At 30.4% G+C, this 21,312-nt stretch overlaps 21 non-coding genes across 21 annotated transcripts; all 21 read left to right on the top strand.

Moving 5' to 3' along the window:
• The first annotated feature begins 129 nt into the window (after positions 1–129).
• TRNAT-CGU (transfer RNA threonine (anticodon CGU)) lies at positions 130–202 on the top strand. The gene has a single exon. It is a non-coding gene; the product is annotated as a tRNA-Thr (tRNA).
• A 435-nt stretch (positions 203–637) lies between these two features.
• Positions 638–711, top strand: TRNAT-AGU (transfer RNA threonine (anticodon AGU)). The gene has a single exon. It is a non-coding gene; the product is annotated as a tRNA-Thr (tRNA).
• Positions 712–1,656: 945 nt separating this feature from the next.
• Positions 1,657–1,729, top strand: TRNAT-CGU (transfer RNA threonine (anticodon CGU)). Its single transcript has one exon. It is a non-coding gene; the product is annotated as a tRNA-Thr (tRNA).
• A 948-nt stretch (positions 1,730–2,677) lies between these two features.
• Positions 2,678–2,750, top strand: TRNAT-CGU (transfer RNA threonine (anticodon CGU)). Its single transcript has one exon. It is a non-coding gene; the product is annotated as a tRNA-Thr (tRNA).
• Positions 2,751–3,696: 946 nt separating this feature from the next.
• On the top strand, positions 3,697–3,769 carry TRNAT-CGU (transfer RNA threonine (anticodon CGU)). The gene has a single exon. It is a non-coding gene; the product is annotated as a tRNA-Thr (tRNA).
• Positions 3,770–4,204: 435 nt separating this feature from the next.
• Positions 4,205–4,278, top strand: TRNAT-AGU (transfer RNA threonine (anticodon AGU)). Its single transcript has one exon. It is a non-coding gene; the product is annotated as a tRNA-Thr (tRNA).
• A 1,453-nt stretch (positions 4,279–5,731) lies between these two features.
• On the top strand, positions 5,732–5,805 carry TRNAT-AGU (transfer RNA threonine (anticodon AGU)). Its single transcript has one exon. It is a non-coding gene; the product is annotated as a tRNA-Thr (tRNA).
• Positions 5,806–6,243: 438 nt separating this feature from the next.
• TRNAT-CGU (transfer RNA threonine (anticodon CGU)) lies at positions 6,244–6,316 on the top strand. Its single transcript has one exon. It is a non-coding gene; the product is annotated as a tRNA-Thr (tRNA).
• Positions 6,317–7,262: 946 nt separating this feature from the next.
• TRNAT-CGU (transfer RNA threonine (anticodon CGU)) lies at positions 7,263–7,335 on the top strand. The gene has a single exon. It is a non-coding gene; the product is annotated as a tRNA-Thr (tRNA).
• Positions 7,336–9,299: 1,964 nt separating this feature from the next.
• Positions 9,300–9,372, top strand: TRNAT-CGU (transfer RNA threonine (anticodon CGU)). Its single transcript has one exon. It is a non-coding gene; the product is annotated as a tRNA-Thr (tRNA).
• A 945-nt stretch (positions 9,373–10,317) lies between these two features.
• On the top strand, positions 10,318–10,390 carry TRNAT-CGU (transfer RNA threonine (anticodon CGU)). The gene has a single exon. It is a non-coding gene; the product is annotated as a tRNA-Thr (tRNA).
• Positions 10,391–10,825: 435 nt separating this feature from the next.
• On the top strand, positions 10,826–10,899 carry TRNAT-AGU (transfer RNA threonine (anticodon AGU)). The gene has a single exon. It is a non-coding gene; the product is annotated as a tRNA-Thr (tRNA).
• Positions 10,900–11,845: 946 nt separating this feature from the next.
• On the top strand, positions 11,846–11,918 carry TRNAT-CGU (transfer RNA threonine (anticodon CGU)). The gene has a single exon. It is a non-coding gene; the product is annotated as a tRNA-Thr (tRNA).
• Positions 11,919–12,353: 435 nt separating this feature from the next.
• On the top strand, positions 12,354–12,427 carry TRNAT-AGU (transfer RNA threonine (anticodon AGU)). The gene has a single exon. It is a non-coding gene; the product is annotated as a tRNA-Thr (tRNA).
• A 1,455-nt stretch (positions 12,428–13,882) lies between these two features.
• On the top strand, positions 13,883–13,955 carry TRNAT-CGU (transfer RNA threonine (anticodon CGU)). Its single transcript has one exon. It is a non-coding gene; the product is annotated as a tRNA-Thr (tRNA).
• A 435-nt stretch (positions 13,956–14,390) lies between these two features.
• On the top strand, positions 14,391–14,464 carry TRNAT-AGU (transfer RNA threonine (anticodon AGU)). The gene has a single exon. It is a non-coding gene; the product is annotated as a tRNA-Thr (tRNA).
• A 1,966-nt stretch (positions 14,465–16,430) lies between these two features.
• TRNAT-CGU (transfer RNA threonine (anticodon CGU)) lies at positions 16,431–16,503 on the top strand. Its single transcript has one exon. It is a non-coding gene; the product is annotated as a tRNA-Thr (tRNA).
• Positions 16,504–17,448: 945 nt separating this feature from the next.
• TRNAT-CGU (transfer RNA threonine (anticodon CGU)) lies at positions 17,449–17,521 on the top strand. Its single transcript has one exon. It is a non-coding gene; the product is annotated as a tRNA-Thr (tRNA).
• A 1,966-nt stretch (positions 17,522–19,487) lies between these two features.
• On the top strand, positions 19,488–19,560 carry TRNAT-CGU (transfer RNA threonine (anticodon CGU)). The gene has a single exon. It is a non-coding gene; the product is annotated as a tRNA-Thr (tRNA).
• Positions 19,561–20,505: 945 nt separating this feature from the next.
• TRNAT-CGU (transfer RNA threonine (anticodon CGU)) lies at positions 20,506–20,578 on the top strand. Its single transcript has one exon. It is a non-coding gene; the product is annotated as a tRNA-Thr (tRNA).
• Positions 20,579–21,013: 435 nt separating this feature from the next.
• Positions 21,014–21,087, top strand: TRNAT-AGU (transfer RNA threonine (anticodon AGU)). The gene has a single exon. It is a non-coding gene; the product is annotated as a tRNA-Thr (tRNA).
• The last annotated feature ends 225 nt before the right edge of the window (positions 21,088–21,312 follow it).

The raw sequence follows: 21,312 nt of genomic DNA, 5'->3' as shown, positions 1-21,312 counted from the left end.
TAATCCAGCGTAGTGATTGAGTATCTTTTCGTGTTTAAGATTACAATACATATAAAGAAGAATTTATAGCAGAAAACACATTTTCATCATCAACAATAAATTATTTATGCATTTTTTATTATTAACGTTGGTGCTGTGGCTTAGTGGTTAAAGCGCCTGTCTCGTAAACAGGAAATCCTGAGTTCAATTCTCAGCAGCACCTAACTGTTTTCTCCATGCTTTCCGAATAATTTTCATCAAACAAGTGTTGAATACAATTTAAGAATAAACATCTGGTTCTATGAACTTTAGAATAAGTTATCTTAAAAATTAAATAAAATGCTTGGTATTGTGAAGATTTTTGTAGGAATGCATTGACTGAAATAGGGAAAAGCAAATGATAAAGAACAAGATAGAGGTGAATGATCACTCTATCGTTGAATTCAACTAATCCATTCTTTAGCAAGGTATATTTTAAAATGATATGAATAGGGTAAACTTCAAATTAGAGAGGTGTTTTTGAATAAGCGAAGAGTCTTCATTCATCTTAAGTGTTTGAGTGGAGAAGTGTGTGAACTTAGAAAAGAATATGAAAGGGAAAAAGCAATATTCTCTTGAACACCATAAAGAAAAGTGTTTCAAAAGTAAGAATCAAGTGGGTGCTGTGGCTTAGCTGGTTAAAGCGCCTGTCTAGTAAACAGGAAATCCTGAGTTCAATTCTCAGCAGCACCTGATTGTTTTCTCCATGCTTTCCAAATAATTTTCATCAAACAAGTGTTGAATACAATTTAAGAATAAACATCTGGTTCTATGAACTTTAGAATAAGTTATCTTAAAAATTAAATAAAATGCTTGGTATTGTGAAGATTTTTGTAGGAATGCATTGACTGAAATAGGGAAAAGAAAATGACAAAGAACAAGATAGAGGTGAATGATCACTCTATTTTTGAATTCAACTAATCCATTCTTCAGCAAGGTATATTTTAAAATGATATGAATAGGGTAAAATTCAAATTAGAGAGGTGTTTTTGAATAAGTGAAGAGTCTTCATTCATCTCAAGTGTTTGAGTGGAGAAGTGTGTGGACTTAGAAAAGAATATGAAAGTGAAAAAGCAATATTCTCTTGAACACCATAAAGAAAAGTATTTCAAAATTAAGAATCAAGTGGGTGCTGTGGCTTAGCTAGTTAAAGCGCCTGTCTAGTAAACAGGAGATCCTGAGTTCAACTCTCAGCAGTGCCTTGCTTTTCTCATTTTGATATAACAAATCATTTTCATTAGGTCTTATTCCGATACAATTAAAATATAAAAGTCTGATTCATCTTACTGTTGAACAGATCATCTTAAACCTTATAAAAAGCCAAGAATTTTCAAGATAATAGAATGAATACAGTTATTGCAAAATGAAAAAAAAACATATCTATGAGAAAGATGTAGATGAAATTTCTACCTAGATTTGAGCAATATTAATACCTTCATGGATAAAATTGTAAAGAATTCAAGAAATGAAATTGGGTTTTATAAGAGTACCTGTTTATTAAAACATATTAATCCTTCGCTAGTGATTGAGTATCTTTTCGTGTTTAAGATTACAATACATATAAAGAAGAATTTATAGCAGAAAACACATTTTCATCATCAACAATAAATTATTTATGCATTTTTTACTATTAACGTTGGTGCTGTGGCTTAGTGGTTAAAGCGCCTGTCTCGTAACCAGGACATCCTGAGTTCAATTCTCAGCAGCACCTAACTGTTTTCTCCATGCTTTCCGAATAATTTTCATCAAACAAGTGTTGAATACAATTTAAGAATAAACATCTGGTTCTATGAACTTTAGAATAAGTTATCTTAAAAATTAAATAAAATGCTTGGTATTGTGAAGATTTTTGTAGGAATGCATTGACTGAAATAGGGAAAAGAAAATGTCAAAGAACAAGATAGAGGTGAATGATCACTCTATCGTTGGATTCAACTAATCCATTCTTTAGCAAGGTATATTTTAAATTGATATGAATAGGGTAAACTTCAAATTAGAGAGGTGTTTTTGAATAAGTGAAGAGTCTTCATTCATCTTAAGTGTTTGAGTAGAGAAGTGTGTGAACTTAGAAAAGAATATGAAAGTGAAAAAGCAATATTCCCTTGAACACCATAAAGAAAAGTGTTTCAAAATTAAGAATCAAGTGGGTGCTGTGGCTTAGCTGGTTGAAGCGCCTGCCTAGTAAACGGGAGATCCTGAGTTAGACTCTCAGCAGTGCCTTGCTTTGCTCATTGTAATATAACAAATCATTTTCATTAGGTCTTATTCCGATACAATTAAAATATAAAAGTCTGATTCATCTTACTGTTGAACAGATCATCTTAAACCCTATAAAAACCCAAGTATTTTCAAGATTATAGAATGAATACTGTTATTGCAAAATGAAAAAAAAATACATATCTATGAGAAAGAGGTAGATGAAATTTCTACCTAGATTTGAGCAATATTAATACCTTCATGAAAAAAAATTGTAAAGAATTCAAGAAATGAAATTGGGTTTTATAAGAGTACCTGTTTATTAAAACATATTAATCCTTGCGTAGTGATTGAGTATCTTTTCGTGTTTAAGATTACAATACATATAAAGAAGAATTTATAGCAGAAAACACATTTTCATCATCAACAATAAATTATTTATGCATTTTTTACTATTAACGTTGGTGCTGTGGCTTAGTGGTTAAAGCGCCTGTCTCGTAAACAGGAAATCCTGAGTTCAATTCTCAGCAGCACCTATCTGTTTTCTCCATGCTTTCCAAATAATTTTCATCAAACAAGTTTTGAATACAATTTAAGAATAAACATCTGGTTCTATGAACTTTAGAATAAGTTATCTTAAAAATTAAATAAAATAATTGGTATTGTGAAGATTTTTGTAGGAATGCATTGACTGAAATAGGGAAAAGAAAATGACAAAGAACAAGATAGAGGTGAATGATCACTCTATCGTTGGATTCAACTAATCCATTCTTTAGCAAGGTATATTTTAAATTGATATGAATAGGGTAAACTTCAAATTAGAGAGGTGCTTTTGAATAAGTGAAGAGTCTTCATTCATCTTAAGTGTTTGAGTAGAGAAGTGTGTGAACTTAGAAAAGAATATGAAAGTGAAAAAGCAATATTCCCTTGAACACCATAAAGAAAAGTGTTTCAAAATTAAGAATCAAGTGGGTGCTGTGGCTTAGCTGGTTGAAGCGCCTGCCTAGTAAACGGGAGATCCTGAGTTAGACTCTCAGCAGTGCCTTGCTTTGCTCATTGTAAAATAACAAATCATTTTCATTAGGTCTTATTCCAATACAATTAAAATATAAAAGTCTGATTCATCTTACTGTTGAACAGATCATCTTAAACCTTATAAAAACCCAAGTATTTTCAAGATTATAGAATGAATACTGTTATTGCAAAATGAAAAAAATACATATCTATGAGAAAGAGGTAGATGAAATTTCTACCTAGATTTGAGCAATATTAATACCTTCATGAAAAAAAATTGTAAAGAATTAAAGAAATGAAATTGGGTTTTATAAGAGTACCTGTTTATTAAAACATATTAATCCTTGCGTAGTGATTGAGTATCTTTTCGTGTTTAAGATTACAATACATATAAAGAAGAATTTATAGCAGAAAACACATTTTCATCATCAACAATAAATTATTTATGCATTTTTTACTATTAACGTTGGTGCTGTGGCTTAGTGGTTAAAGCGCCTGTCTCGTAAACAGGAAATCCTGAGTTCAATTCTCAGCAGCACCTAACTGTTTTCTCCATGCTTTCCGAATAATTTTCATCAAACAAGTGTTGAATACAATTTAAGAATAAACATCTGGTTCTATGAACTTTAGAATAAGTTATCTTAAAAATTAAATAAAATGTTTGGTATTGTGAAGATTTTTGTAGGAATGCATTGACTGAAATAGGGAAAAGCAAATGATAAAGAACAAGATAGAGGTGAATGATCACTCTATCGTTGAATTCAACTAATCCATTCTTTAGCAAGGTATATTTTAAAATGATATGAATAGGGTAAACTTCAAATTAGAGAGGTGTTTTTGAATAAGCGAAGAGTCTTCATTCATCTTAAGTGTTTGAGTGGAGAAGTGTGTGAACTTAGAAAAGAATATGAAAGGGAAAAAGCAATATTCTCTTGAACACCATAAAGAAAAGTGTTTCAAAAGTAAGAATCAAGTGGGTGCTGTGGCTTAGCTGGTTAAAGCGCCTGTCTAGTAAACAGGAAATCCTGAGTTCAATTCTCAGCAGCACCTGATTGTTTTCTCCATGCTTTCCAAATAATTTTCATCAAACAAGTGTTGAATACAATTTAAGAATAAACATCTGGTTCTATGAACTTTAGAATAAGTTATCTTAAAAATTAAATAAAATGCTTGGTATTGTGAAGATTTTTGTAGGAATGCATTGACTGAAATAGGGAAAAGAAAATGACAAAGAACAAGATAGAGGTGAATGATCACTCTATTTTTGAATTCAACTAATCCATTCTTCAGCAAGGTATATTTTAAAATGATATGAATAGGGTAAAATTCAAATTAGAGAGGTGTTTTTGAATAAGTGAAGAGTCTTCATTCATCTCAAGTGTTTGAGTGGAGAAGTGTGTGGACTTAGAAAAGAATATGAAAGTGAAAAAGCAATATTCTCTTGAACACCATAAAGAAAAGTGTTTCAAAATTAAGAATCAAGTGGGTGCTGTGGCTTAGCTAGTTAAAGCGCCTGTCTAGTAAACAGGAGATCCTGAGTTCAACTCTCAGCAGTGCCTTGCTTTTCTCATTTTGATATAACAAATCATTTTCATTAGGTCTTATTCCGATACAATTAAAATATAAAAGTCTGATTCATCTTACTGTTGAACAGATCATCTTAAACCTTATAAAAAGCCAAGAATTTTCAAGATAATAGAATGAATACAGTTATTGCAAAATGAAAAAAAAACATATCTATGAGAAAGAAGTAGATGAAATTTCTACCTAGATTTGAGCAATATTAATACCTTCATGAAAAAAATTGTAAAGAATTCAAGAAATGAAATTGGGTTTTTTAAGAGTACCTGTTTATTAAAACATATTAATCCTTGCGTAGTGATTGAGTATCTTTTCGTGTTTAAGATTACAATACATATAAAGAAGAATTTATAGCAGAAAACACATTTTCATCATCAACAATAAATTATTTATGCATTTTTTACTATTAATGTTGGTGCTGTGGCTTAGTGGTTAAAACGCCTGTCTCGTAAACAGGAAATCCTGGGTTCAAATCTCAGCAGCACCTAACTGTTTTCTCCATGCTTTCCGAATAATTTTCATCAAACACATGTTGAATACAATTTAAGAATAAACATCTGGTTCTATGAACTTTAGAATAAGTTATCTTAACAATTAAATAAAATGATTGGTATTGTGAAGATTTTTGTAGGAATGCATTGACTGAAATAGGGAAAAGAAAATGACAAAGAACAAGATAGAGGTGAATGATCACTCTATTGTTGAATTCAACTAATCCATTCTTCAGCAAGGTATAGTTTTAAACGATATGAATAGGGTAAACTTCAAATTAGAGAGGTGTTTTTGAATAAATGAAGAGTCTTCATTCATCTTAAGTGTTTGAGTAGAGAAGTGTGTGAACTTAGAAAAGAATATGAAAGTGAAAAAGCAATATTCTCTTGAACACCATAAAGAAAAGTGTTTCAAAACTAAGAATCAACTGGGTGCTGTGGCTTAGCTGGTTAAAGCGCCTGTCTAGTAAACAGGAGATCCTGAGTTCAACTCTCAGCAGCGCCTTGCTTTTCTCATTGTTATATAACAAATCATTTTCATTAGGTCTTATTCCGATACAATTAAAATATAAAAGTCTGATTCATCTTACTGTTGAAAAGATCATCTTAAACCTTATCAAAACCCAAGTATTTTCAAGATTATAGAATGAATACTGTTATTGCAAAATGAAAAAAAAATACATATCTATGAGAAAGATGTAGATGAAATTTCTACCTAGATTTGAGCAATATTAATACCTTCATGGATAAAATTGTAAAGAATTCAAGAAATGAAATTGGGTTTTATAAGAGTACCTGTTTATTAAAACATATTAATCCTTCGCTAGTGATTGAGTATCTTTTCGTGTTTAAGATTACAATACATATAAAGAAGAATTTATAGCAGAAAACACATTTTCATCATCAACAATAAATTATTTATGCATTTTTTACTATTAGCGTTGGTGCTGTGGCTTAGTGGTTAAAGCGCCTGTCTCGTAACCAGGACATCCTGAGTTCAATTCTCAGCAGCACCTAACTGTTTTCTCCATGCTTTCCGAATAATTTTCATCAAACAAGTGTTGAATACAATTTAAGAATAAACATCTGGTTCTATGAACTTTAGAATAAGTTATCTTAAAAATTAAATAAAATGCTTGGTATTGTGAAGATTTTTGTAGGAATGCATTGACTGAAATAGGGAAAAGAAAATGTCAAAGAACAAGATAGAGGTGAATGATCACTCTATCGTTGGATTCAACTAATCCATTCTTTAGCAAGGTATATTTTAAACTGATATGAATAGGGTAAACTTCAAATTAGAGAGGTGTTTTTGAATAAGTGAAGAGTCTTCATTCATCTTAAGTGTTTGAGTAGAGAAGTGTGTGAACTTAGAAAAGAATATGAAAGTGAAAAAGCAATATTCCCTTGAACACCATAAAGAAAAGTGTTTCAAAATTAAGAATCAAGTGGGTGCTGTGGCTTAGCTGGTTGAAGCGCCTGCCTAGTAAACGGGAGATCCTGAGTTAGACTCTCAGCAGTGCCTTGCTTTGCTCATTGTAATATAACAAATCATTTTCATTAGGTCTTATTCCAATACAATTAAAATATAAAAGTCTGATTCATCTTACTGTTGAACAGATCATCTTAAACCCTATAAAAACCCAAGTATTTTCAAGATTATAGAATGAATACTGTTATTGCAAAATGAAAAAAATACATATCTATGAGAAAGAGGTAGATGAAATTTCTACCTAGATTTGAGCAATATTAATACCTTCATGAAAAAAAATTGTAAAGAATTCAAGAAATGAAATTGGGTTTTATAAGAGTACCTGTTTATTAAAACATATTAATCCTTGCGTAGTGATTGAGTATCTTTTCGTGTTTAAGATTACAATACATATAAAGAAGAATTTATAGCAGAAAACAGATTTTCATCATCAACAATAAATTATTTATGCATTTTTTACTATTAACGTTGGTGCTGTGGCTTAGTGGTTAAAGCGCCTGTCTCGTAAACAGGAAATCCTGAGTTCAATTCTCAGCAGCACCTAACTGTTTTCTCCATGCTTTCCGAATAATTTTCATCAAACAAGTTTTGAATACAATTTAAGAATAAACATCTGGTTCTATGAACTTTAGAATAAGTTATCTTAAAAATTAAATAAAATGCTTGGTATTGTGAAGATTTTTGTAGGAATGCATTGACTGAAATAGGGAAAAGAAAATGACAAAGAACAAGATAGAGGTGAATGATCACTCTATCGTTGAATTCAACTAATCCATTCTTTAGCAAGGTATATTTTAAAATGATATGAATAGGGTAAACTTCAAATTAGAGAGGTTTTTTTGAATAAGTGAAGAGTCTTCATTCATCTTAAGTGTTTGAGTGGAGAAGTGTGTGGACTTAGAAAAGAATATGAAAGTGAAAAAGCAATATTCTCTTGAACACCATAAAGAAAAGGGTTTCAAAATTATGAATCCAGTGGGTGCTGTGGCTTAGCTGGTTAAATCGCCTGTCTAGTAAACAGGAGATCCTGAGTTCAAATCTCAGCAGTGCCTTGCTTTTCTCATTGTTATATAACAAATCATTTTCATTAGGTCTTATTCCGATACAATTAAAATATAAAAGTCTGATTCATCTTACTGTTGAAAAGATCATCTTAAACCTTATAAAAACCCAAGTATTTTCAAGATTATAGAATGAATACTGTTATTGCAAAATGAAAAAAACTACATATCTATGAGAAAGACGTAGATGAAATTTCTACCTAGATTTGAGCAATATTAATACCTTCATGAATAAAATTGTAAAGAATTCAAGAAATGAAATTGGGTTTTATAAGAGTACCTGTTTATTAAAACATATTAATCCAGCGTAGTGATTGAGTATCTTTTCGTGTTTAAGATTACAATACATACAAAGAAGAATTTATAGCAGAAAACACATTTTCATCATCAACAATAAATTATTTATGCATTTTTTACTATTAACGTTGGTGCTGTGGCTTAGTGGTTAAAGCGCCTGTCTCGTAAACAGGAAATCCAGAGTTCAATTCTCAGCAGCACCTATCTGTTTTCTCCATGCTTTCCGAATAATTTTCATCAAACAAGTTTTGAATACAATTTAAGAATAAACATCTGGTTCTATGAACTTTAGAATAAGTTATCTTAAAAATTAAATAAAATAATTGGTATTGTGAAGATTTTTGTAGGAATGCATTGACTGAAATAGGGAAAAGAAAATGACAAAGAACAAGATAGAGGTGAATGATCACTCTATCGTTGGATTCAACTAATCCATTCTTTAGCAAGGTATATTTTAAATTGATATGAATAGGGTAAACTTCAAATTAGAGAGGTGCTTTTGAATAAGTGAAGAGTCTTCATTCATCTTAAGTGTTTGAGTAGAGAAGTGTGTGAACTTAGAAAAGAATATGAAAGTGAAAAAGCAATATTCCCTTGAACACCATAAAGAAAAGTGTTTCAAAATTAAGAATCAAGTGGGTGCTGTGGCTTAGCTGGTTGAAGCGCCTGCCTAGTAAACGGGAGATCCTGAGTTAGACTCTCAGCAGTGCCTTGCTTTGCTCATTGTAAAATAACAAATCATTTTCATTAGGTCTTATTCCAATACAATTAAAATATAAAAGTCTGATTCATCTTACTGTTGAACAGATCATCTTAAACCTTATAAAAACCCAAGTATTTTCAAGATTATAGAATGAATACTGTTATTGCAAAATGAAAAAAATACATATCTATGAGAAAGAGGTAGATGAAATTTCTACCTAGATTTGAGCAATATTAATACCTTCATGAAAAAAAATTGTAAAGAATTAAAGAAATGAAATTGGGTTTTATAAGAGTACCTGTTTATTAAAACATATTAATCCTTGCGTAGTGATTGAGTATCTTTTCGTGTTTAAGATTACAATACATATAAAGAAGATTTTATAGCAGAAAACACATTTTCATCATCAACAATAAATTATTTATGCATTTTTTACTATTAACGTTGGTGCTGTGGCTTAGTGGTTAAAGCGCCTGTCTCGTAAACAGGAAATCCTGAGTTCAATTCTCAGCAGCACCAAACTGTTTTCTCCATGCTTTCCGAATAATTTTCATCAAACACATGTTGAATACAATTTAAGAATAAACATCTGGTTCTATGAACTTTAGAATAAGTTATCTTAACAATTAAATAAAATGATTGGTATTGTGAAGATTTTTGTAGGAATGCATTGACTGAAATAGGGAAAAGAAAATGACAAAGTACAAGATAGAGGTGAATGATCACTCTATTGTTGAATTCAACTAATCCATTCTTTAGCAAGGTATATTTTAAAATGATATGAATAGGGTAAACTTCAAATTAGATAGGTGTTTTTGAATAAGTGCAGAGTCTTCATTCATCTTAAGTGTTTGAGTAGAGAAGTGTGTGAACTTAGAAAAGAATATGAAAGTGAAAAAGCAATATTCTCTTGAACACCATAAAGAAAAGTGTTTCAAAATTAAGAATCAAGTGGGTGCTGTGGCTTAGCTGGTTAAAGCGCCTGTCTAGTAAACAGGAGATCCTGAGTTAAACTCTCAGCAGTGCCTTGCTTTGCTCATTGTAATATAACAAATCATTTTCATTAGGTCTTATTCCAATACAATTAAAATATAAAAGTCTGATTCATCTTACTGTTGAACAGATCATCTTAAACCTTATAAAAACCCAAGTATTTTCAAGATTATAGAATGAATACTGTTATTGCAAAATGAAAAAAATACATATCTATGAGAAAGAGGTAGATGACATTTCTACCTAGATTTGAGCAATATTAATACCTTCATGAAAAAAAATTGTAAAGAATTCAAGAAATGAAATCGGGTTTTATAAGAGTACCTGTTTATTAAAACATATTAATCCAGCGTAGTGATTGAGTATCTTTTCGTGTTTAAGATTACAATACATATAAAGAAGAATTTATAGCAGAAAACACATTTTCATCATCAACAATAAATTATTTATGCATTTTATACTATTAACGTTGGTGCTGTGGCTTAGTGGTTAAAGCGCCTGTCTCGTAAACAGGAAATCCTGAGTTCAATTCTCAGCAGCACCTAACTGTTTTCTCCATTCTTTCCGAATAATTTTCATCAAACAAGTGTTGAATACAATTTAAGAATAAACATCTGGTTCTATGAACTTTAGAATAAGTTATCTTAAAAATTAAATAAAATGCTTGGTATTGTGAAGATTTTTGTAGGAATGCATTGACTGAAATAGGGAAAAGAAAATGACAAAGAACAAGATAGAGGTGAATGATCACTCTATTGTTGAATTCAACTAATCCATTCTTTAGCAAGGTATATTTTAAAATGATATGAATAGGGTGAACTTCAAATTAGAGAGGTGTTTTTGAATAAGTGAAGAGTCTTCATTCATCTTAAGTGTTTGAGTGGAGAAGTGTGTGAACTTAGAAAAGAATATGAAAGGGAAAAAGCAATATTCTCTTGAACACCATAAAGAAAAGTGTTTCAAAATTGAGAATCAAGTGGGTGCTGTGGCTTAGCTGGTTAAAGCGCCTGTCTAGTAAACAGGAAATCCTGAGTTCAATTCTCAGCAGCACCTAATTGTTTTCTCCATGCTTTCCAAATAATTTTCATCAAACAAGTGTTGAATACAATTTAAGAATAAACATCTGGTTCTATGAACTTTAGAATAAGTTATCTTAAAAATTAAATAAAATGCTTGGTATTGTGAAGATTTTTGTAGGAATGCATTGACTGAAATAGGGAAAAGAAAATGACAAAGAACAAGATAGAGGTGAATGATCACTCTATTTTTGAATTCAACTAATCCATTCTTCAGCAAGGTATATTTTAAAATGATATGAATAGGGTAAAATTCAAATTAGAGAGGTGTTTTTGAATAAGTGAAGAGTCTTCATTCATCTTAAGTGTTTGAGTGGAGAAGTGTGTGGACTTAGAAAAGAATATGAAAGTGAAAAAGCAATATTCCCTTGAACACCATAAAGAAAAGTGTTTCAAAATTAAGAATCAAGTGGGTGCTGTGGCTTAGCTGGTTGAAGCGCCTGCCTAGTAAACGGGAGATCCTGAGTTAGACTCTCAGCAGTGCCTTGCTTTGCTCATTGTAAAATAACAAATCATTTTCATTAGGTCTTATTCCAATACAATTAAAATATAAAAGTCTGATTCATCTTACTGTTGAACAGATCATCTTAAACCTTATAAAAACCCAAGTATTTTCAAGATTATAGAATGAATACTGTTATTGCAAAATGAAAAAAATACATATCTATGAGAAAGAGGTAGATGAAATTTCTACCTAGATTTGAGCAATATTAATACCTTCATGAAAAAAAATTGTAAAGAATTAAAGAAATGAAATTGGGTTTTATAAGAGTACCTGTTTATTAAAACATATTAATCCTTGCGTAGTGATTGAGTATCTTTTCGTGTTTAAGATTACAATACATATAAAGAAGAATTTATAGCAGAAAACACATTTTCATCATCAACAATAAATTATTTATGCATTTTTTACTATTAACGTTGGTGCTGTGGCTTAGTGGTTAAAGCGCCTGTCTCGTAAACAGGAAATCCTGAGTTCAATTCTCAGCAGCACCTAACTGTTTTCTCCATGCTTTCCGAATAATTTTCATCAAACAAGTTTTGAATACAATTTAAGAATAAACATCTGGTTCTATGAACTTTAGAATAAGTTATCTTAAAAATTAAATAAAATGCTTGGTATTGTGAAGATTTTTGTAGGAATGCATTGACTGAAATAGGGAAAAGAAAATGACAAAGAACAAGATAGAGGTGAATGATCACTCTATTGTTGAATTCAACTAATCCATTCTTCAGCAAGGTATAGTTTAAAATGATATGAATAGGGTAAACTTCAAATTAGAGAGGTGTTTTTGAATAAATGAAGAGTCTTCATTCATCTTAAGTGTTTGAGTAGAGAAGTGTGTGAACTTAGAAAAGAATATGAAAGTGAAAAAGCAATATTCTCTTCAACACCATAAAGAAAAGTGTTTCAAAACTAAGAATCAAGTGGGTGCTGTGGCTTAGCTGGTTAAAGCGCCTGTCTAGTAAACAGGAGATCCTGAGTTCAAATCTCAGCAGCGCCTTGCTTTTCTCATTGTTATATAACAAATCATTTTCATTAGGTCTTATTCCGATACAATTAAAATATAAAAGTCTGATTCATCTTACTGTTGAAAAGATCATCTTAAACCTTATAAAAACACAAGTATTTTCAAGATTATAGAATGAATACTGTTATTGCAAAATGAAAAAAAATACATATCTATGAGAAAGACGTAGATGAAATTTCTACCTAGATTTGAGCAATATTAATACCTTCATGAATAAAATTGTAAAGAATTCAAGAAATGAAATTGGGTTTTATAAGAGTACCTGGTTATTAAAACATATTAATCCTTGCGTAGTGATTGAGTATCTTTTCGTGTTTAAGATTACAATACATATAAAGAAGAATTTAAAGCAGAAAACACATTTTCATCATCAACAATAAATTATTTATGCATTTTTTACTATTACCGTTGGTGCTGTGGCTTAGTGTTTAAAACGCCTGTCTCGAAAACAGGAAATCCTGAGTTCAAATCTCAGCAGCACCCAACTGTTTTCTCCATGCTTTTCGAATAATTTTCATCAAACACATGTTGAATACAATTTAAGAATAAACATCTGGTTCTATGAACTTTAGAATAAGTTATCTTAACAATTAAATAAAATGATTGGTATTGTGAAGATTTTTGTAGGAATGCATTGACTGAAATAGGGAAAAGAAAATGACAAAGAACAAGATAGAGGTGAATGATCACTCTATTGTTGAATTCAACTAATCCATTCTTTAGCAAGGTATATTTTAAAATGATATGAATAGGGTAAACTTCAAATTAGATAGGTGTTTTTGAATAAGTGAAGAGTCTTCATTCATCTTAAGTGTTTGAGTAGAGAAGTGTGTGAACTTAGAAAAGAATATGAAAGTGAAAAAGCAATATTCTCTTGAACACCATAAAGAAAAGTGTTTCAAAATTAAGAATCAAGTGGGTGCTGTGGCTTAGCTGGTTAAAGCGCCTGTCTAGTAAACAGGAGATCCTGAGTTAAACTCTCAGCAGTGCCTTGCTTTGCTCATTGTAATATAACAAATCATTTTCATTAGGTCTTATTCCAATACAATTAAAATATAAAAGTCTGATTCATCTTACTGTTGAACAGATCATCTTAAACCTTATAAAAACCCAATTATTTTCAAGATTATAGAATGAATACTGTTATTGCAAAATGAAAAAAATACATATCTATGAGAAAGAGGTAGATGAAATTTCTACCTAGATTTGAGCAATATTAATACCTTCATGAAAAAAAATTGTAAAGAATTCAAGAAATGAAATTGGGTTTTATAAGAATACCTGTTTATTAAAACATATTAATCCAGCGTAGTGATTGAGTATCTTTTCGTGTTTAAGATTACAATACATATAAAGAAGAATTTATAGCAGAAAACACATTTTCATCATCAACAATAAATTATTTATGCATTTTTTACTATTAACGTTGGTGCTGTGGCTTAGTGGTTAAAGCGCCTGTCTCGTAAACAGGAAATCCTGAGTTCAACTCTCAGCAGCACCTAACTGTTTTCTCCATGCTTTCCAAATAATTTTCATCAAACAAGTGTTGAATACAATTTAAGAATAAACATCTGGTTCTATGAACTTTAGAATAAGTTATCTTAAAAATAAAATAAAATGCTTGGTATTGTGAAGATTTTTGTAGGAATTCATTGACTGAAATAGGGAAAAGAAAATGACAAAGAACAAGATAGAGGTGAATGATCACTCTATCGTTGAATTCAACTAATCCATTCTTTAGCAAGGTATATTTTAAAATGATATGAATAGGGTGAACTTCAAATTAGAGAGGTGTTTTTGAATAAGTGAAGAGTCTTCATTCATCTTAAGTGTTTGAGTGGAGAAGTGTGTGAACTTAGAAAAGAATATGAAAGGGAAAAAGCAATATTCTCTTGAACACCATAAAGAAAAGTGTTTCAAAATTAAGAATCAAGTGGGTGCTGTGGCTTAGCTGGTTAAAGCGCCTGTCTAGTAAACAGGAAATCCTGAGTTCAATTCTCAGCAGCACCTAACTGTTTTCTCCATGCTTTCCAAATAATTTTCATCAAACAAGTGTTGAATACAATTTAAGAATAAACATCTGGTTCTATGAACTTTAGAATAAGTTATCTTAAAAATTAAATAAAATGCTTGGTATTGTGAAGATTTTTGAAGGAATGCATTGACTGAAATAGGGAAAAGAAAATGACAAAGAACAAGATAGAGGTGAATGATCACTCTATTTTTGAATTCAACTAATCCATTCTTTAGCAAGGTATATTTTAAAATGATATGAATAGGGTAAAATTCAAATTAGAGAGGTGTTTTTGAATAAGTGAAGAGTCTTCATTCATCTTAAGTGTTTGAGTGGAGAAGTGTGTGGACTTAGAAAAGAATATGAAAGTGAAAAAGCAATATTCTCTTGAACACCATAAAGAAAAGTGTTTCAAAATTAAGAATCAAGTGGGTGCTGTGGCTTAGCTAGTTAAAGCGCCTGTCTAGTAAACAGGAGATCCTGAGTTCAACTCTCAGCAGTGCCTTGCTTTTCTCATTGTTATATAACAAATCATTTTCATTAGGTCTTATTCCGATACAATTAAAATATAAAAGTCTGATTCATCTTACTGTTGAACAGATCATCTTAAACCTTATAAAAACCCAAGTATTTTCAAGATTATAGAATGAATACTGTTATTGCAAAATGAAAAAAATACATATCTATGAGAAAAAGGTAGATGAAATTTCTACCTAGATTTGAGCAATATTAATACCTTCATGAAAAAAAATTGTAAAGAATTCAAGAAATGAAATTGGGTTTTATAAGAGTACCTGTTTATTAAAACATATTAATCCTTGCGTAGTGATTGAGTATCTTTTCGTGTTTAAGATTACAATACATATAAAGAAGAATTTATAGCAGAAAACACATTTTCATCATCAACAATAAATTATTTATGCATTTTTTACTATTAACGTTGGTGCTGTGGCTTAGTGGTTAAAACGCCTGTCTCGAAAACAGGAAATCCTGACTTCAAATCTCAGCAGCACCTAACTGTTTTCTCCATGCTTTCCGAATAATTTTCATCAAACAAGTGTTGAATACAATTTAAGAATAAACATCTGGTTCTATGAACTTTAGAATAAGTTATCTTAAAAATTAAATAAAATGCTTGGTATTGTGAAGATTTTTGTAGGAATGCATTGACTGAAATAGGGAAAAGAAAATGACAAAGAACAAGATAGAGGTGAATGATCACTCTATCGTTGAATTCAACTAATCCATTCTTTAGCAAGGTATATTTTAAAATGATATGAATAGGGTAAACTTCAAATTAGAGAGGTGTTTTTGAATAAGTGAAGAGTCTTCATTCATCTTAAGTGTTTGAGTGGAGAAGTGTGTGAACTTAGAAAAGAATATGAAAGGGAAAAAGCAATATTCTCTTGAACACCATAAAGAAAAGTGTTTCAAAATTAAGAATCAAGTGGGTGCTGTGGCTTAGCTGGTTAAAGCGCCTGTATAGTAAACAGGAGATCCTGAGTTCAACTCCCAGCAGCGCCTTGCTTTTCTCATTGTTATATAACAAATCATTTTCATTAGGTCTTATTCCGATACAATTTAAAAATAAAAGTCTGATTCATCTTACTGTTAAAAAGATCATCTTAAACCTTATAAAAACCGAAGTATTTTCAAGATTATAGAATGAATACTGTTATTGCAAAATGAAAAAAAATACATATCTATGATAAAGACGTAGATGAAATATCTACCTAGATTTGAGCAATATTAATACCTTCATGAATAAAATTGTAAAGAATTCAAGAAATGAAATTGAGTTTTATAAGAGTACCTGTTTATTAAAACATATTAATCCTTGCGTAGTGATTGAGAATCTTTTCGTGTTTAAGATTACAATACATATAAAGAAGAATTTATAGCAGAAAACACATTTTCATCATCAACAATAAATGATTTATGCATTTTTTTAATATTACCGTTGGTGCTGTGGCTTAGTGGTTAAAGCTCCTGTCTCGTAAACAGGAAATCCTGAGTTCAAATCTCAGCAGCACCTAACTGTTTTCTCCATGCTTTCCGAATAATTTTCATCAAACACATGTTGAATACAATTTAAGAATAAACATCTGGTTCTATGAACTTTAGAATAAGTTATCTTAACAATTAAATAAAATGATTGGTATTGTGAAGATATTTGTAGGAATGCATTGACTGAAATAGGGAAAAGAAAATGACAAAGTACAAGATAGAGGTGAATGATCACTCTATTGTTGAATTCAACTAATCCATTCTTTAGCAAGGTATATTTTAAAATGATATGAATAGGGTAAACTTCAAATTAGATAGGTGTTTTTGAATAAGTGCAGAGTCTTCATTCATCTTAAGTGTTTGAGTAGAGAAGTGTGTGAACTTAGAAAAGAATATGAAAGTGAAAAAGCAATATTCTCTTGAACACCATAAAGAAAAGTGTTTCAAAATTAAGAATCAAGTGGGTGCTGTGGCTTAGCTGGTTAAAGCGCCTGTCTAGTAAACAGGAGATCCTGAGTTAAACTCTCAGCAGTGCCTTGCTTTGCTCATTGTAATATAACAAATCATTTTCATTAGGTCTTATTCCAATACAATTAAAATATAAAAGTCTGATTCATCTTACTGTTGAACAGATCATCTTAAACCTTATAAAAACCCAAGTATTTTCAAGATTATAGAATGAATACTGTTATTGCAAAATGAAAAAAATACATATCTATGAGAAAGAGGTAGATGACATTTCTACCTAGATTTGAGCAATAGTAATACCTTCATGAAAAAAAATTGTAAAGAATTCAAGAAATGAAATTGGGTTTTATAAGAGTACCTGTTTATTAAAACATATTAATCCAGCGTAGTGATTGAGTATCTTTTCGTGTTTAAGATTACAATACATATAAAGAAGAATTTATAGCAGAAAACACATTTTCATCATCAACAATAAATTATTTATGCATTTTATACTATTAACGTTAGTGCTGTGGCTTAGTGGTTAAAGCGCCTGTCTCGTAAACAGGAAATCCTGAGTTCAATTCTCAGCAGCACCTAACTGTTTTCTCCATGCTTTCCGAATAATTTTCATCAAACAAGTGTTGAATACAATTTAAGAATAAACATCTGGTTCTATGAACTTTAGAATAAGTTATCTTAAAAATTAAATAAAATGCTTGGTATTGTGAAGATTTTTGTAGGAATGCATTGACTGAAATAGGGAAAAGAAAATGACAAAGAACAAGATAGAGGTGAATGATCACTCTATTTTTGAATTCAACTAATCCATTCTTTAGCAAGGTATATTTTAAAATGATATGAATAGGGTAAAATTCAAATTAGAGAGGTGTTTTTGAATAAGTGAAGAGTCTTCATTCATCTTAAGTGTTTGAGTGGAGAAGTGTGTGGACTTAGAAAAGAATATGAAAGTGAAAAAGCAATATTCTCTTGAACACCATAAAGAAAAGTGTTTCAAAATTAAGAATCAAGTGGGTGCTGTGGCTTAGCTAGTTAAAGCGCCTGTCTAGTAAACAGGAGATCCTGAGTTCAACTCTCAGCAGTGCCTTGCTTTTCTCATTGTTATATAACAAATCATTTTCATTAGGTCTTATTCCGATACAATTAAAATATAAAAGTCTGATTCATCTTACTGTTGAACAGATCATCTTAAACCTTATAAAAACCCAAGTATTTTCAAGATTATAGAATGAATACTGTTATTGCAAAATGAAAAAAATACATATCTATGAGAAAAAGGTAGATGAAATTTCTACCTAGATTTGAGCAATATTAATACCTTCATGAAAAAAAATTGTAAAGAATTCAAGAAATGAAATTGGGTTTTATAAGAGTACCTGTTTATTAAAACATATTAATCCTTGCGTAGTGATTGAGTATCTTTTCGTGTTTAAGATTACAATACATATAAAGAAGAATTTATAGCAGAAAACACATTTTCATCATCAACAATAAATTATTTATGCATTTTTTACTATTAACGTTGGTGCTGTGGCTTAGTGGTTAAAACGCCTGTCTCGAAAACAGGAAATCCTGACTTCAAATCTCAGCAGCACCTAACTGTTTTCTCCATGCTTTCCGAATAATTTTCATCAAACAAGTGTTGAATACAATTTAAGAATAAACATCTGGTTCTATGAACTTTAGAATAAGTTATCTTAAAAATTAAATAAAATGCTTGGTATTGTGAAGATTTTTGTAGGAATGCATTGACTGAAATAGGGAAAAGAAAATGACAAAGAACAAGATAGAGGTGAATGATCACTCTATCGTTGAATTCAACTAATCCATTCTTTAGCAAGGTATATTTTAAAATGATATGAATAGGGTAAACTTCAAATTAGAGAGGTGTTTTTGAATAAGTGAAGAGTCTTCATTCATCTTAAGTGTTTGAGTGGAGAAGTGTGTGAACTTAGAAAAGAATATGAAAGGGAAAAAGCAATATTCTCTTGAACACCATAAAGAAAAGTGTTTCAAAATTAAGAATCAAGTGGGTGCTGTGGCTTAGCTGGTTAAAGCGCCTGTATAGTAAACAGGAGATCCTGAGTTCAACTCCCAGCAGCGCCTTGCTTTTCTCATTGTTATATAACAAATCATTTTCATTAGGTCTTATTCCGATACAATTTAAAAATAAAAGTCTGATTCATCTTACTGTTAAAAAGATCATCTTAAACCTTATAAAAACCGAAGTATTTTCAAGATTATAGAATGAATACTGTTATTGCAAAATGAAAAAAAATACATATCTATGATAAAGACGTAGATGAAATATCTACCTAGATTTGAGCAATATTAATACCTTCATGAATAAAATTGTAAAGAATTCAAGAAATGAAATTGAGTTTTATAAGAGTACCTGTTTATTAAAACATATTAATCCTTGCGTAGTGATTGAGAATCTTTTCGTGTTTAAGATTACAATACATATAAAGAAGAATTTATAGCAGAAAACACATTTTCATCATCAACAATAAATGATTTATGCATTTTTTTAATATTACCGTTGGTGCTGTGGCTTAGTGGTTAAAGCTCCTGTCTCGTAAACAGGAAATCCTGAGTTCAAATCTCAGCAGCACCTAACTGTTTTCTCCATGCTTTCCGAATAATTTTCATCAAACACATGTTGAATACAATTTAAGAATAAACATCTGGTTCTATGAACTTTAGAATAAGTTATCTTAACAATTAAATAAAATGATTGGTATTGTGAAGATATTTGTAGGAATGCATTGACTGAAATAGGGAAAAGAAAATGACAAAGTACAAGATAGAGGTGAATGATCACTCTATTGTTGAATTCAACTAATCCATTCTTTAGCAAGGTATATTTTAAAATGATATGAATAGGGTAAACTTCAAATTAGATAGGTGTTTTTGAATAAGTGCAGAGTCTTCATTCATCTTAAGTGTTTGAGTAGAGAAGTGTGTGAACTTAGAAAAGAATATGAAAGTGAAAAAGCAATATTCTCTTGAACACCATAAAGAAAAGTGTTTCAAAATTAAGAATCAAGTGGGTGCTGTGGCTTAGCTGGTTAAAGCGCCTGTCTAGTAAACAGGAGATCCTGAGTTAAACTCTCAGCAGTGCCTTGCTTTGCTCATTGTAATATAACAAATCATTTTCATTAGGTCTTATTCCAATACAATTAAAATATAAAAGTCTGATTCATCTTACTGTTGAACAGATCATCTTAAACCTTATAAAAACCCAAGTATTTTCAAGATTATAGAATGAATACTGTTATTGCAAAATGAAAAAAATACATATCTATGAGAAAGAGGTAGATGACATTTCTACCTAGATTTGAGCAATAGTAATACCTTCATGAAAAAAAATTGTAAAGAATTCAAGAAATGAAATTGGGTTTTATAAGAGTACCTGTTTATTAAAACATATTAATCCAGCGTAGTGATTGAGTATCTTTTCGTGTTTAAGATTACAATACATATAAAGAAGAATTTATAGCAGAAAACACATTTTCATCATCAACAATAAATTATTTATGCATTTTATACTATTAACGTTAGTGCTGTGGCTTAGTGGTTAAAGCGCCTGTCTCGTAAACAGGAAATCCTGAGTTCAATTCTCAGCAGCACCTAACTGTTTTCTCCATGCTTTCCGAATAATTTTCATCAAACAAGTGTTGAATACAATTTAAGAATAAACATCTGGTTCTATGAACTTTAGAATAAGTTATCTTAAAAATTAAATAAAATGCTTGGTATTGTGAAGATTTTTGTAGGAATGCATTGACTGAAATAGGGAAAAGAAAATGACAAAGAACAAGATAGAGGTGAATGATCACTCTATTGTTGAATTCAACTAATCCATTCTTTAGCAAGGTATATTTTAAAATGATATGAATAGGGTGAACTTCAAATTAGAGAGGTGTTTTTGAATAAGTGAAGAGTCTTCATTCATCTTAAGTGTTTGAGTGGAGAAGTGTGTGAACTTAGAAAAGAATATGAAAGGGAAAAAGCAATATTCTCTTGAACACCATAAAGAAAAGTGTTTCAAAATTGAGAATCAAGTGGGTGCTGTGGCTTAGCTGGTTAAAGCGCCTGTCTAGTAAACAGGAGATCCTGAGTTCAACTCTCAGCAGTGCCTTGCTTTTCTCATTGTTATATAACAAATCATTTTCATTAGGTCTTATTCCGATACAATTAAAATATAAAAGTCTGATTCATCTTACTGTTGAACAGATCATCTTAAACCTCATAAAAACCCAAGTATATTCAAGATTATAGAATGAACACTGTTATTGCAAAATGAAAAAAATACATATCTATGAGAAAGAGGTAGATGAAATTTCTACCTAGATTTGAGCAATAT

Source organism: Lissotriton vulgaris, chromosome 12 (genome assembly GCF_964263255.1).
Source record: "Lissotriton vulgaris chromosome 12, aLisVul1.2, whole genome shotgun sequence".
In the NCBI taxonomy this organism is placed as follows: domain Eukaryota; kingdom Metazoa; phylum Chordata; class Amphibia; order Caudata; family Salamandridae; genus Lissotriton; species Lissotriton vulgaris.
Note: the sequence above shows the minus strand (reverse complement) of the source record. Positions and strands in the feature narration are given on the sequence as shown.